The sequence below is a fragment of the Gorilla gorilla genome, chromosome 1, assembly GCF_029281585.2.
Source record: "Gorilla gorilla gorilla isolate KB3781 chromosome 1, NHGRI_mGorGor1-v2.1_pri, whole genome shotgun sequence".
Taxonomy (NCBI): Eukaryota; Metazoa; Chordata; class Mammalia; order Primates; family Hominidae; genus Gorilla; species Gorilla gorilla.
Genome location: NC_073224.2, coordinates 55,227,681 through 55,242,053, shown reverse-complemented (window position 1 = coordinate 55,242,053; position 14,373 = coordinate 55,227,681).

The window sequence follows — 14,373 nt, the reverse complement described above, 5'->3', positions numbered from 1 at the left end:
CTTAAGAAAGAAAGCTGCAGAAGAGTGCAGTGAGGTGCCTCAGCATGAGAAAAGTAAGTGCGCCACGGCAGACTTTTCCTTAGGGGTATTTATGGACCTTAAAGCAGGAGCTTAGGAGTACTGTGGACCATATTAGCCACATAGGTCATGATACGTGATTACATTTGTAGATATTTTGGTGCCTTAATGTCAGCAAGGGCTGCACAACGAGTTTCAACATGCATTCATTCAGGAGATGTACAGATATTCTAGTTACTTAAAAAATTTTTTAAAAGCCTGGTACCAGATGCTTGCTTTAGAATAATAGGGACATCTAATTACTTCTAAATTCCTCAGATAAGAAATGTTGCCTCTGGATGGTTGGCTTGATGGTCACCAGGTGATCTTTGCTCTCCTCAATCAGTTTTTTTGTTTTTTTGTTTTTTGGTTTTTTTTTGAGATGGAGTTTCATTCTTGTTGCCCAGGCTGGAGTGGGATGGCGCGATCTCGGCTCACCACAACCTCCGCCTCCGGGGTTCAAGTGATTCTCCTGCCTCAGCCTCCCAAGTAGCTGGGACTATAGACACACACCACCACACCCGCTAATTTTTGTATTATTAGTAGAGAGAGGGTTTCACCATTTTGGCCAGGCTGGTCTTGAACTCCTGACCTCGTGATCTGCCCGCCTCGGCCTCCCAAAGTGCTGGGATTACAGGCGTAAGCCACCACGCCCAGCTATTTAAATCTTTTACTTATTTTATATTTAATTTTTTTCTCACGATGCAGCCCTCAGGAGATCCTGAGAACATGTGCCCCTTTTTACCTATTTTTCTTTCTTTCCTTTTTTTTTTTTTTTTAAGAGACAGGGTCTCGCTCTGCCATCCAGGAGAGAGTGCAGTGGTGTGATCATAGCTCACTGTAACTTGTAACTCCTGGACTCAAGCAGTCCTCCCACCTCAGCCTTCCGAGTAGCTAGAACTGCAGGTATGTGCTCCTATGCCCAACTAATTTTTGAATTTTTTGTAGAGACGGGATCTCAGTATGTTGCCTAGGCTGCTCTCAAACTGCTGGCTTCAAGCAATTCTCCTACCTCAGCTTCCCAAAGTCCTGGGATTACTATGCCTCGACTTTACCTATTTTTAAATTATTTGCCTTTTTGTTATTGTATAAAATTTCTTAAACTGATGTTCCACAAATGTAGTATCTGGAGACCTGTGGGTTCTCAGTCAGGTTTGTTTAATGTGGCTCTTTTTTTCCTTCTTTCCTTCCTTCCTTCCTTTCTCTCTTTTCTTTTCTTCTCTTTCTTTCTTTTTTTTTTTTTTGACAGTGTCTTGTTCTGATGCCCAGTCTGGAGTGCAGTGGTGTGATCTTGGCTCACTGCAACCTCCACCCACTGGGTTCCAGCGATTCTTCCACCTCAGCCTCCTGAGTAGCTGGGATTACAGGTGAGTGCCACCACGCCCAGCTAATGTTTGTATTTTTAGTAGAGACAGGGTTTTGCCATGTTGGCCAGGCTGGTCTCCAATTCCTGACCTCAAGTGATCTGCCCCCATTGGCCTCCCAAGGTGCTGGGATTACAGGCGTGAGGCACTGCGCCCCCAGCCCTGTGGGACTTTCATTTTAATGGACATCTGCCTCTGGCAAAGATGGAGTAACAGGTATCTTCCTGCTTAAAACAACAACAGAGGGCAAAATATATCAAACAACGGTTTTCAGGACACTGGAAATAGGCAATAAAGGAGAGTGGTCTATGAGAGATGAGAAACAAATGAGGTGCCCTCTGATTGTCCCAGCTTTCCTCGTGAAAGAGCTTCCAAGCTGTGGCGCAGCAGAAGGAACCTAAGCAAAGCTTGGAGATTTCCTGAGTTGAGAAGGAGCTGAGTCTGGAGAGATCAGAAAATATTATAAATTAGCGGTTTCTTTCTACAGGGTCAGAAAGTAAGTTAGCAGTTGTTAGGGCTGGGGTGGGGGCACAGAAGAGTGGAGAGTCACTTGTAATGGGTACCAGGTTTCTTTTTGGGGTGATAAATGTTCTAAAATTAGACTGTGGTGATAGTTGCAGAACTGTGTGAATATACTAAAAACTATTGAAATTCATTAAGTTGTATACACTAAATATGTACAGGTTTTTGCATGTCAGTTATATCCCAATTAAGTAGTTTTTTAAAATCATTGAGTTGTACATTTTCTTTTCTGTGGGGGTGGGGCAGGGCAGGTCTCACTCTGTCACCCAGGTGGGAATGCAGTGGCGGGATCTCAGCTTATTGAAGCCTCAACCTCCCGGGCTCAAGCAATCCTCCCACCTCATTTTTTGGATTTTTTTTGTAGAAATGAGGTCTCATCCAGCCTGGCCAAAATGGTGAAAACCCATCTCTACTAAAAATACAAAAATTAGCCAGCCATGGTGGTAGGTGCCTGTAATCCCAGCTACTTGGGAGGCTGACACAGGAGAATCACTTGAACCTGGGAGGCAGAGGTTGCAGTGAACCAAGACTGTGCCATGGCACTCCAGCCTGGGCAAGAAGAGCAAAACTCCATCTCAAAAAAAAAAAAAAAAAAAAAAGGTCTCATTACGTTGCCCAGACTGGTCTCTAACTTCTGGGCTCAAGCAATTCACCTGTCTCAGCCCCGCAAAGTGCTAGGATTACAGGCACGAGCCACTGTGCCCAGCTGAGTTGTATATTTTCAATAGGTGACTTGTTTGGTATGTAAATTGTATATTAATAAAGTTGTTTTAAAAATTAAAAGTGAAATAAAGACATGTTCCGACATGTGAAAGGGGAAATAATTCACAACAAGCAGACCCCAATATAAGAAATGTTAAAGTAAGTCCTTAAGGCGGAAGTAAAAAGAAGGAACAGAGATAAAGATGATGTCTTATTTTTCATTGGAAACAATACAAGCAAGAAGACAGCAGAGTAACATTTTTAAGTTCTTTTAAAAAATTGTCAACATAGAATTCTATATCTAGAAAAAATATCTTTTAGAAATAAAGAGTAGAAGAAATGGTAGCTACATGGGTAAAAAATACGATTTTAAAAAAATTATTTAAAACTGGCTGGGTGCGGTGGCTCATGCCTGTAATCCCAGCACATTCGGAGGCCAAGGCGGGCAGATCACTTGAGGTCAGAAGTTCAGGACCAGCCTGGCCAACATGGCGAAACCCCGTCTCTATTAAAAATACAAAAATTAGTCAGGTGTGGTGGCGGGCGTCTGTAATCCCAGCTATTAGGGAGGCTGAAGCAGGAGAATCGCTTGAACCCAGGAGGTGGAGGTTTCAGTGAGCCGACATAGCACCACTGCACTCCAGCCTGGGCAACAGAGAAAGATTCCGTCTCAAAAAAAAAACAAAAAAGAAAAGAAGAAAATTATTTAATACTTTTAAAAAGATAGTTGACTATTTAAACAAAAATAATAAGAATGTATTTCAGGGTTTATAACATTTGGAAAAGTAAATGCATGGTTATAATAGTATAAAGGTCAGGAGGAGACAAATGGAAGAACATTGTTGCAAGGTTCTTATACTATGCATGAAATGGTATAATATCACTTGAAGGCAGATTTGGGTAAGCTAAAGATAAATAGTATGAATCCTAAAGCAACCACCGAAATAACAAAACAAAGAGTTATAGCTAATAAACCAGCAAAGGAGATAAATGGAATTGTGAAAATACTCAATTAATCTAAAGCAGAAAAAGAGAAAAAATTGAACAAAGAACAGATGGGACAAATAGAAAATAAACGATGGAGACAGGTGTGGTGACTCAGGCCTGTAATCCCAGCACTTTGGGAGGCCAAGGCGGGCGGATCATTTGCGGCCAGGAGTTTGAGACCAGCCTGGCCAACATGGTGAAACCCTGTCTCTACTAAAAATACAAAAATTAGCCTGGTGTGGTTACGCGCACCTGTAATCTCAGCTACTCTGGAGGCTTAGGCAGAAGAATCTCTTGAACCTGGGAGGTGGAGGTTGCAGTGGGCCGAGATTGTGCCACTGCACTCCAGCCTGGGTGACAGAGTGAGACTCTGTCTCAAAAAAATTAAAAAATAAATAAATAAACAGCGAAGTGATAGACTCAGATCCAACCACATCAATAATCACATTAAATCTAAATGGCCTAAACACTTCATTTTAAAGGCAGAGACTATTAGATGGATTTTTTTTAAAGTAAGACTCAATTATTTGCTATCTACAAGAAATGAACTTTAAATATAAAATCTTTAAAAGGATAGGAAGAATATACTATGCTAACATTAGTCAAAAGAAGGTTGGAGTTGCTGTATTAACACCAGACAAAGTTGATTTCAGACCAGTCTGGGCAATATGGTGAAAGCCTGTCTCTACAAAGAATACAAAAAATTAGCCAGGTGTGGTGGTGCAGGCCTGTAGTCCCAGCTACTTGGGAGGCTGAGGTGGGAGGATCACCTGAGCCCAGGAGGCAGAGGTTGCAGTGAGCTGTGGTCATGCCACTGCACTCCAGCCTAGGTGACAGAGTGAGACCCTGTCTCAAAAAACAAAAATGAAATGAAACAATAACAACAAGAGTTGATTTCAGAGCAAAGAATATTACCAGAGATAAAGAAGGACATTTCATAATGATTAGAGGTCATTTCATCAAGAGGATGTAATAATCCTATGTTTATGCACTTTAACCACCAAACAGAAGGAAAAGCTTTCACTCCCTGAAAAATGGAAACAAAACACAAAAATTATACTTAAATCTCTACTGCTAACCTCTACTGCTATTTCACACACAGGGTACAGAATACAAATTTTGTGTGACATATGAAGAAGTAGAAAACTATGACTCATAATCACAAGACAACAAGACCATCAGGTGATCTAGTTATGAGAATCAGCAGACAAAGGCTTTAAAACAACAATTATAAGTATGCTGAAAATTTTAAAGGAAAAAAAAAGACACAATAGGTAAAGAGATAAGGTATTTCAAAAGAAATGGAAATTCAAGAACAAAATAAAGGGAAATTACAAAATTGAAAAATAGAGTGTATGAAGACTTACTGGATGAGCTTAACAGCAAATTAGACACTGCAGAAGAAAAAAATAAGTGAATTGAACATAAGCTAATACAAATTATCTAAATTGAAGTGGAGAGAGGAAAAAATGGTTGAAAAAAATGAACAGAGCATTAGCAAATTGTGGGATAATAGTAAGCAGTCTAACATACATGCAATTAGAGTTCCATAAGGAAAAGAAAGAAACAATAAGGCAGAAAAATATTTAAAGAAACAGTGGCTTAAAAGTTGATGAAAAATAACAATCCACAGGTCCAAAAAGTTCAACTAACCCCAAGCAGGATAAACTTCTTAAAAATCATACTTGGGGCCAGGCGCAGTGGCTTATGCCTGTAATCCCAGCACTTTGGGAGACCAAGGCAGGCAGCTCATTTGAGGTCAGGAATTCAAAACCAGCCTGGACAATTTGGTGAAACCCGGTCTCTACTAAAAATATAAAATTAGCCAGAGCTGGACGTGATGGCTCACACCTGTAATCCCAGCACTTTGGGAGGCTGAAGTGGGCGGATCACCTGAGGTCAGGAGTTTGAGACTAGCATGGCCAACATGGTGAAACCCTGTCTCTACTAAAAATACAAAAATTAACCAGGAGTGGTGGTGGGTGCCTGTAATCTCAGTTACTTGGGAGGCTAAGGCAGGAGAATCATTTGAACCCAGGAGGCAGAGGTTTCAGTGAGCTGAAATCACACCATTGCACTCCAGCCTGGGCGACTGAGTGAGACTCTGTCTCAAAAAAAAAAAAAAAAGAAAAAAGAAAAAAATCACACTTGGTACATCAGAGTAAAATTGCTTAAAACCAAAAATAAAGAGAAAATCTTAAAAGCAGCCATAGGGGGAAAAGACACATTACATGCAGGCGGTCAAATATAAATGTGAGAGCTATTTCTCATCAGAGATCATTAAGCCAAAAATCCATTAACTGATAAATAAACAAAATGTGCTGTATTCATACAATGAAATACTACTCAGCAATAAAAAGAAAAAAAACTACTATAGCTATACCGAAATGAACCTTAAAAACATTATTCAAAGGCCAGGCGCAGTGGCTCATGCCTGTAATCCCAGCACTTTGGGAGGCTGAGGTGGGCAGATCACGAGGTCAGGAGATCAAGACCATCCTGGCTAACAAGGTGAAACCCCGTCTGTACTAAAGATACAAAAAATTAGCTGGGCATGGTGGCGGGCGCCTGTAGTACCAGCTACTCAGGAGGCTGAGGCAGGAGAATGGCGTGAACCCGGGAGGCAGAGCTTGCAGTGAGCCCAGATCGCACCACTGCACTCCAGCCTAGGCGACAGAGCGAGACTCTGTCTCAAAAAAAAAAAAAAAAAAAAAATTCTAAGTGAAAAGAGCCAGATGCAAAAGACCATAAATTAGATAATTTCCTTTATATTAAATGTCTAGAAAAGAAAAATCTATAGAGATAGAAAGCACATTAGTGGTTGCCTGTGGCTGGGGGTGAGATTGACTGCAAATGGGTAGGAAGAATTGCTTTGGGATGTTATAAATGTTCTAAAACTAGGCTGTGCTAATAGTTACACGACTCTTTAAATTTACTAAAAATCATTGAATCATACCTTTACCATGGGTGAATTTTAGGCTATGTTAATTATACCTTAATAAAGCTATTAAAAAGGTGCTGAGACAGAAGCCACCAGTTTGGAAAGGATAAGAGGAAAACATGTAACAGAAAAAGGGCAATTGGCTACACTATAGAATTATTATATATCCAAGAGAAAATAACCAACAATATAATTGGAAAAAGATTAGGAAATAAGAATAGAAGGCAATTCTAATCTGAACAAACTTATGAAAAGATGCTCAATCCTATTAATAGTTGGTGAAATACAAATTAAAATCATGATAATCTACAATCTCACATCCATCTGGTTGTCCAAAAAAAAGGTCTGACAATACCAGTGTTAGGATGAATATGGTAAAGTTAAAGTGTCCAGGCTCTGCGGCCATCAGTTTCACTCCTGGGTAGACTACTGGAGAAACACAAATGTACACAATAAGATCTTTACAAGAATTTCCATAGCAGCACGGTTTGTAATCGCAAAAAAACCTAGAAACAATAAAATAAATAGGCCAGGTGCAATGGCTCATGCCTGTAATCCCAGCACTTTGGGAGGCTGAAGCAGGCAGATCACAAGGTCAGGAGTTCTAACCAGCCTGGCCAACAAGGTGAAATCCCATCTCTACTAAATATACAAAAATTAGCCAGGCGTGGTGGTGGGCACCTGTAATCCCAGCTACTTGGGAGGCTGAGGCAGGAGAATCGCTTGAAACCGGAAGGCAGAGGTTGCAGGGAGCCGAGATTACGCCATTGCACTCCAGCCTGGGCAACAGAGTGAAATTCTGTCTCAAAGAAAAATAAAATAAAATAAATAAATTAGAATGTAGTTGTACAATGGAATATTATACAGCAGTGAAAATGAGTAAACTAAAGCTATATGCATTAACATGGATGAACTTTACAAATTTGTTGAGTCAAAAAAGAAAATTGTAGAAGAATATACACAGCATGATGTTATTCATATAGTTAAAATGCAATGCATATAGAGTGTATAATATAGTAAAAAAAAAAAAACATATGCATGGGAATAATTAACTCCAAATTCAGAATAACCTTTCCTCTGGGGGCAGAGAAAGGAATGCAATAGAGGAGGAGCTTAAACTATATTTGTAATGCTTTATTTCTTTTTTTTTTTTTTTGAGACAGAGTCTCGCTCTGTTGCCCAGGCTGGATGGAGTGCAGTGGCACGATCTCAGCTCACTGCAAGCTCTACCTCCCAGGTTCATGCCATTCTCCTGCTTCAGCCTCCGGAGTAGCTGGGACTACAGGTGCCTGCCACGACGCCTGGTTAATTTTTTGTATTTTTAGTAGAGACGGGGTTTCACTGTGTTAGCCAGGATGGTCTCGATCTCCTGACCTCATGATCTGCCCGCCTTGGCCTCCCAAAGTGCTGGGATTATAGGCATGAGCCACCGCACCCAGCCGTAATGCTTTATTTCTTAAACTCAGGGCATTTACAGGTGTGATGGTTAAATTTTATGTGTCAACTTGTCTGGGCCAAAAGATGCCCAGATATTTGGTAAAATATTATTCTGGATGTTTCTGTGAGGGTGTTTTTGGTTGAGATTAACATTTAAATCAGTAGAATGAGTAAAGCAAATTGCCCTCTCTAATATAGGTGGGCCTTATCCAATTAGTTGATGGCCTAAATAGAACGAAAAAGGCTGACTCTCCCCTAAGTAAAAGCGAATTCCTCTTGCCTAACTGCCTTCAAACTGGGACATTGGCTTTTTCCTGCCTTCAGACTTGAACTGAAACGCTGGTTCTTCCTGGATCTCGAACTTGCTGGCTTTTGGATGGGAACTACATCATCAGCCCTCCTGTTTCTAAGGCCTTCAGACTTTGGACTGGAACTAACACGCTGTAGACTCTCCTAGGTCTCCAGCTTGCTGACTCACCCTGCAGATCTTGGGACTTGTCAGTTTCTACAATTGCATGAGCCAATTCCTTATAATAAATCTCTTTCTCTCTCCCTCTCTCTATTTCTCCCTCTCCCTCCCGCCTCTCTTTCCCCCTCCATCCCCTCCCTGTCTCTCCATAGTGTACATTCTATTGATTCTGCTTTTCTGGAGAACCCTGACTAATGGAACAGATATGTTTGTTATATTATTCTCTATACCTTTTGCAGGCCTAAAATAGTTCATAATAAATTTTAAAATAAATAATGAATGAATAGACGTTAAAATGTCAGATGCTATAGAGGGCAAGTAACATGAGAACTGGAATATGTACATTAGATTAGCTATTAAGAGGCCCATGATTGCCTTTGTAGGAGTGTTCAGAGTGGAGGCCTAATGGTGATGGGTTGTAGAGTGATAGGGGGTCTACACACAATTCATGGAGTTTAACAACAAAGTGAAAAAGAGCTCTGGGTCTAGAGTAGGGTGCAAAGGAGAGAAAGGGTTGTGTTGTTGTTGTTGTTGTTGTTGTTGTTTGAGACAGGGTCTCACTCTGTTGCCCAGGCTGGAGTGCAGTGGTGCAGTCTCGACTCACTGCAACCTCCGCCTCCTGGGCTCAGGTGATCCTCCCACCTCAGCCTCCCGGATAGCTGGAACCACAGACATGAACCACCACACCTGGCTAATTATTTTGTATTTCTTATAGAGATGGGGTTTTGTCACCTTGCCAAGGCTGGTCTCAAACTACTGGATGCAAGCAATCTGCCCGTCTTGGCTTCCCAAAGTGCTGGGATTACAGGGTCAAGCCACCACGCCCAGACAAAGAAAAGAGTTTTAATAATGGAAACACTTCTCTGTGCTGTGGGGCTTCCATACTAATTCTGTCGGAATTATCAGAGTCCTGGTCCTCCTTTGGTCGCTATGACCATTCCAGTAGAGATTCTGGAAGACTTGAACTTCGTCTCTGTGGGTACAAAGTGATTTTTTTTTTTTTTTTATGTTTCATTCTTGTCACCTAGGCTGGAGTGAAGTGGCACGATCTCGGCTCACTGCAACCTCTGTCTCCTGGGTTCAAGCAATTCTCCTGCCTCAGCCTCCCAGGTAACTGGGATTACAAGCACCCACCACCACACCCGACTAATTTTTGTACTTTTAGTAGAGCCGGGATTTCGCCATGTTGGCCAGGCTGGTCTCGAACTCCTGACCTCAGATGATCCACCCACCTAGGCCTCCCAAAGTGCTGGGATTACAGTCGTGAGCCACCACACCTGGTCTTAGTAAAGATTTTTCAAAGAGCACAGTGCTACTGTATTAAACCCATGATGATTACATCTTAGTCTAAGGGGAATATTAAACCCACAATAAATGAAGCTAAAACTTCACAAAGACTCTGCAAGGCGTTGGGGCAGGACAGGAGGTGGGTAAGGAAGGGGTTGATTGTAACTGGAAAATCTTGGGCTACTTGTGGATGGTGTTTTTTTTCTTTTCTTTTCTTTTCTTTTCCTTTTCTTTCTTTCTTACTTTTTTTTTTCCTCCTAAAGGTTGAGCTTGGCTAAAGGAGTGTTGCTAATGGTTTCCCAATTTTGTTTCAAGCGGATTGGCAGCAGGGTTTTCCAGGCCACAAAGGCTGAAGGGGACATACTATTAGTCTGTCTCACTCCTCCCAGAAACTCAGTCTGGGTTTTACTGTAATTTCATCTTAGTCTCGTCAAAGGCACTCCAGATGAGGAGATTCTGAGCTGGGGTATTTCTTCCTACCCCTCCCAGACAGATTGCAAGGTTTTTCCAATACTGCATTCTCCCTGGGGCTCTCCCTGGTTGGCGCGGAGAGAAAAGCGCCAGCAGGGGTCAGCAGTGTCCCACATCTGGCCGGGAGCTGCTTGCCACATGTGCTGTTTCTTCTGGCACTGCCAGAGATACTGGGGAAATTGGCGAGCACCGTTCCATTGAGGCGTTAGCATCATTATGAGCATCGCAGGCTCAAGATTCCTCTCCCTGAAAGTGGGGTGGGCTGGATGAGTGGAGGGTGTGTTCTTTATAAGCACTATATGGGGTGTGGGTGTAGAATCCAGACATCAGCAATGCCAACTCACCATCTGGTTTTCTATCGGGAGGTTTTTATGTGTATTGGCGTGAGCAATATATTGTGTCGGTCTGGGTGTCAGAGGATGCGTGTCAGAGTTGCCTTGTTGAAATTTTCCCAGGGACCTGGGATTTCTGGATTCACCCGGTATCCAGGCTCTCCCAGAGCGGCAATTTGGCTGGCCAAGGCCTGGAGCAGAGTTTGTGCAGCGCTCCCACGGCCGCCTGCCCGGGTCTGCCCCCGACACATGCTTAGTGGAATTCTCCCGTGGCAGCCCAGAGTCTCCAGAACGAAGGTCTCCACGGCCAAAGCCACGCAAGAGGCTCTCCTGCTCTCATTTCCAGACGCACCCTCATCCTTGGCCTCTCCCTGCCTCAGTTCTCTTTGACTCCTCCAGTCCTCGTTGCTGCTCAGCTCCAGGGCACCCCCACCTCCCAGGACAAGTCCGCTGACTTTACAGCTTACAGGCCCAGAATAACAGATGGCCAGAGGCATCCCATTCAAGACACTCCGCCTCCTTCCTAGCTCCTCAGTCTCTCCCACCCCAATGTGGTGGTGCCCACGGAGGGGGTCAGAAAACCACAGAGGGCCTGTGGGAGGCGTACAGCTGGGGACAAGCGTGGGCTGGAAGAGGAGCCCAGTCTGTAGCTGAGACTCCCAGGGCCTCACGACCTTCCAGGCAGCCTCCACCGCTGCTATGACAGGCAGATGCCCGACTTTCCACCTGCTTTCTGACCTGGCTTTGGCAAGGCCTGGGCACCTGGCCTGCTTTCCCAGGAGTACAGTTACAGCAGCTGATCTAGGGAACAGGTGTGGGCTCCGTGTCACAGCTGCTGCTGAGCACATCTGTACCCACAGTGAGGAGGCCGCAGCTGCAGCAGGGCCTGTCAGTCACTCATACTCTCCCCGGAGTTGGGCTGGGGGCACTGAAAGGGCCGGGGGTTGAGAGAATCTGAGATAAGCATTCACAGAGCACCTTGCTCCTAGAGATCCCAAAGTGTGACCCCTGACAAGGTTTTCCCACAGTCAGCCTCACTGGCACCAGCAGCGTGGGAATTAGGGCTGGATTCTCCCCTTCTGCCTTGCTTCCCAGCCCTTGGGCCACAGTCAGCTCCTCCTCCTTCCTGGCTAGCTCAGCTCAGCTTTTGCAGGATGGAACTCTGAATCCTGGCTTCCAGTGGCTCTCCCAGAAAACTAGGAGGGAAGTGCTTGGAAGAATGGCTCTTTATTCATGCAAATGATTTCTTGCCATTTAAGAGCTTCAAACCACAAAATCAATTAAAGAGAAAGGGGGAAGATTTGGGGGTCTGTGCCAGCCACTGGATGCAATGCTTTACCTCCATCATCTTATCAAATCTTCCCAGCGACCCTGCTGCATAGCTATTATCGAGATCATTTCTGTTTTCCAGAGGAGAATTCAAGGTTACACAGTTAGGATGCAGTGAATCTGGGATTTGATTGCCGTCCTGACTCCAAAGCTTGCACTCTGACCACTGGGCCACACTACCTCAAATCTCCCATTCTCTGGTAAATCCAACATCTGAGCCCCATTCTTTCTCCCTTGCAGGGAATCACCTGCCTACCTCCACCTCATCCATTTCTCACCACAGCTGGAGTCACCTCTACAGCCTTTACCTCCAGTCGTATTTGGCAATTCACCCACTTCCAGCTCCTATCATCCTCCCCTACCCTCACCAAAGTGGACATCGCAGCCTCTAAATCTGAATGGAGCTGACACCTAGCACCCACCCTCTCGCCAGCTACCTCTGGGTTCCCCCACCCGGTATTCCCTTCCTCACATCCAAGCCTGTTCCCCTCAGGCCCTGTCATGGCCTGAAATAGTCTTTGCCTCTGTCTACCACTCTCCAGGGTCCCTCTTCACACCTACTTCTGCTTCCCCCTTTAAGACACCTTTTCTTGGCATTTTAAGACTATTTACTGACTATTGATATAGGAAAATGCTTACAGAATGTATTATGAGTATCTTACAATTTTTTAATAATTATGTATGTAATACATGAATAGATTCTCCTTGTAAAAAACAAACTCAAACACACAGAAAAAGTTAATGACTCCCTTGATGACTGCCAGTTTGAAGTGTTTTTCCAGACCTTAAAAAAATATACTTTCATACAAGCATATGTACATATAGAAAGATATACTTGAATGGGGCATCTTTCATCATAAATTGGATCATAATGTGCAAATTGTTTCGCAACTTTTATTCTCTGTTTGTTTTCAGACAGGGTCTCACTTTGTTGCCCAGGCTGCAGTGCAATGGCGCAATCATGGCTCACTGCGCCCTCCACATCCCAGGCTCAAGCCATCCTCCTATCTCAGCCTCCTGAGTAGTTGAGACAACAGGCATGTGCCACCATGTCTGGCTAATATTTTAATAAAATTTTTTGTAGAGACAGGTTCTCCATATGTTGCCCAGGCTTTGATTCTTCTAATGCTCGGTATTAAGACTCTATGACTATGTATTATACATAGAGTTTACATGTGAGTAAGTTCTGGGTGGAGAGACACTATTCCTTGCTAGGGCCTTAAGAGTCTGGCTGCAGCTCTGCTATCACATGGGCAAAACCAGCTACATAATTTACAAGATCCAGTGCAAAATAAAAATGTGACATTTCTTGTTAAAAATCATTATTAATTTCAAGACGGCAACAACAAAGCATTAAACCAAGCAGGGGGCCTTTCTAAGCTTGAGGCCCCGTGTGACTGCACAGGTCGTATGCCCATGAAGCTGGCTCTGCAGACACTAGCTGACTGTTGGACTGGCTGTGTCCTGGATTCTTTTAGTTAATGCATTCTGTGTTCTGACAATGGACATTCCTATCTCAGCCTCCACATTGGATCTGGTCCCCTGATTCTGCACCCAACATTCCTCAGCCACATTCCCTGCTCCAAAGCCAGAGTGCTATGTATTCCAGCACAAGCAAAGTCCCAGGGTCCATGCCTGCCAGTCAGCATTGCTCTGGAGGCACCCACAAAGATGGCAAAGATGGGGGGTGAAGGAGGTATTGGACAATGATATTCCTGTGCCTCGAGTGGAAAGTCTCTCAGGAGATAAGAGAGGACTGAAGTACCAACCAAGAAACCCGGGTTTCATTCCCAGCTCTGCCGCTACATTTACTGTGTCCTTAATTGGCAAGATGCTTAACATCTTGGCACTGTTATCTCTTTATCTGTTAAAGGAGAGAGTTTGATTAGATTGTCTTTAAGACCATTCCCACTTCCAGCTCTAAAAGTCTGTATTTAAGTGACTCTAAGACACTGTAATAATAATAGGTAACATTTGTTGACCATTACCTTATGCCATTTACATGTTGATGTAATGCTCATAACAACCATATGAGGCAGGCACTGTTATTCCCATTTTACAGTTGAGAAAATTGAGACTCAGTTTAAAACATGCACGGGGAACAAGGTAGCTTTTTGGGGTGGTGGAAATGTTCTAAAACTTGGTTCTGGTCATGGTTGCAGAACTCTGTAGATTTAGAGTTGTATATTTCAAGTGGGTGAATTTTGTAATATGTAAATTGTACCTCAATAAAGCCGTTGAAAAGAAATAAAGAAATGTGCTGAACTAGTCCATGATCAAGCTCTCCACACTGCTATGGAGACTATCAAGACTCCTTTCCTCTGCATATATGTAGTATTTGAAAGCATGGACTCAGGAGCCAGACTCATTCAGTTCGAATCCTACCTCTATCACTTACTAGCCGAGACCCAGACAAGACACTTGACCTCAATTTCTTTACCTGTAAAGTGGAGATTAAAAGTGGTACAGATTTCA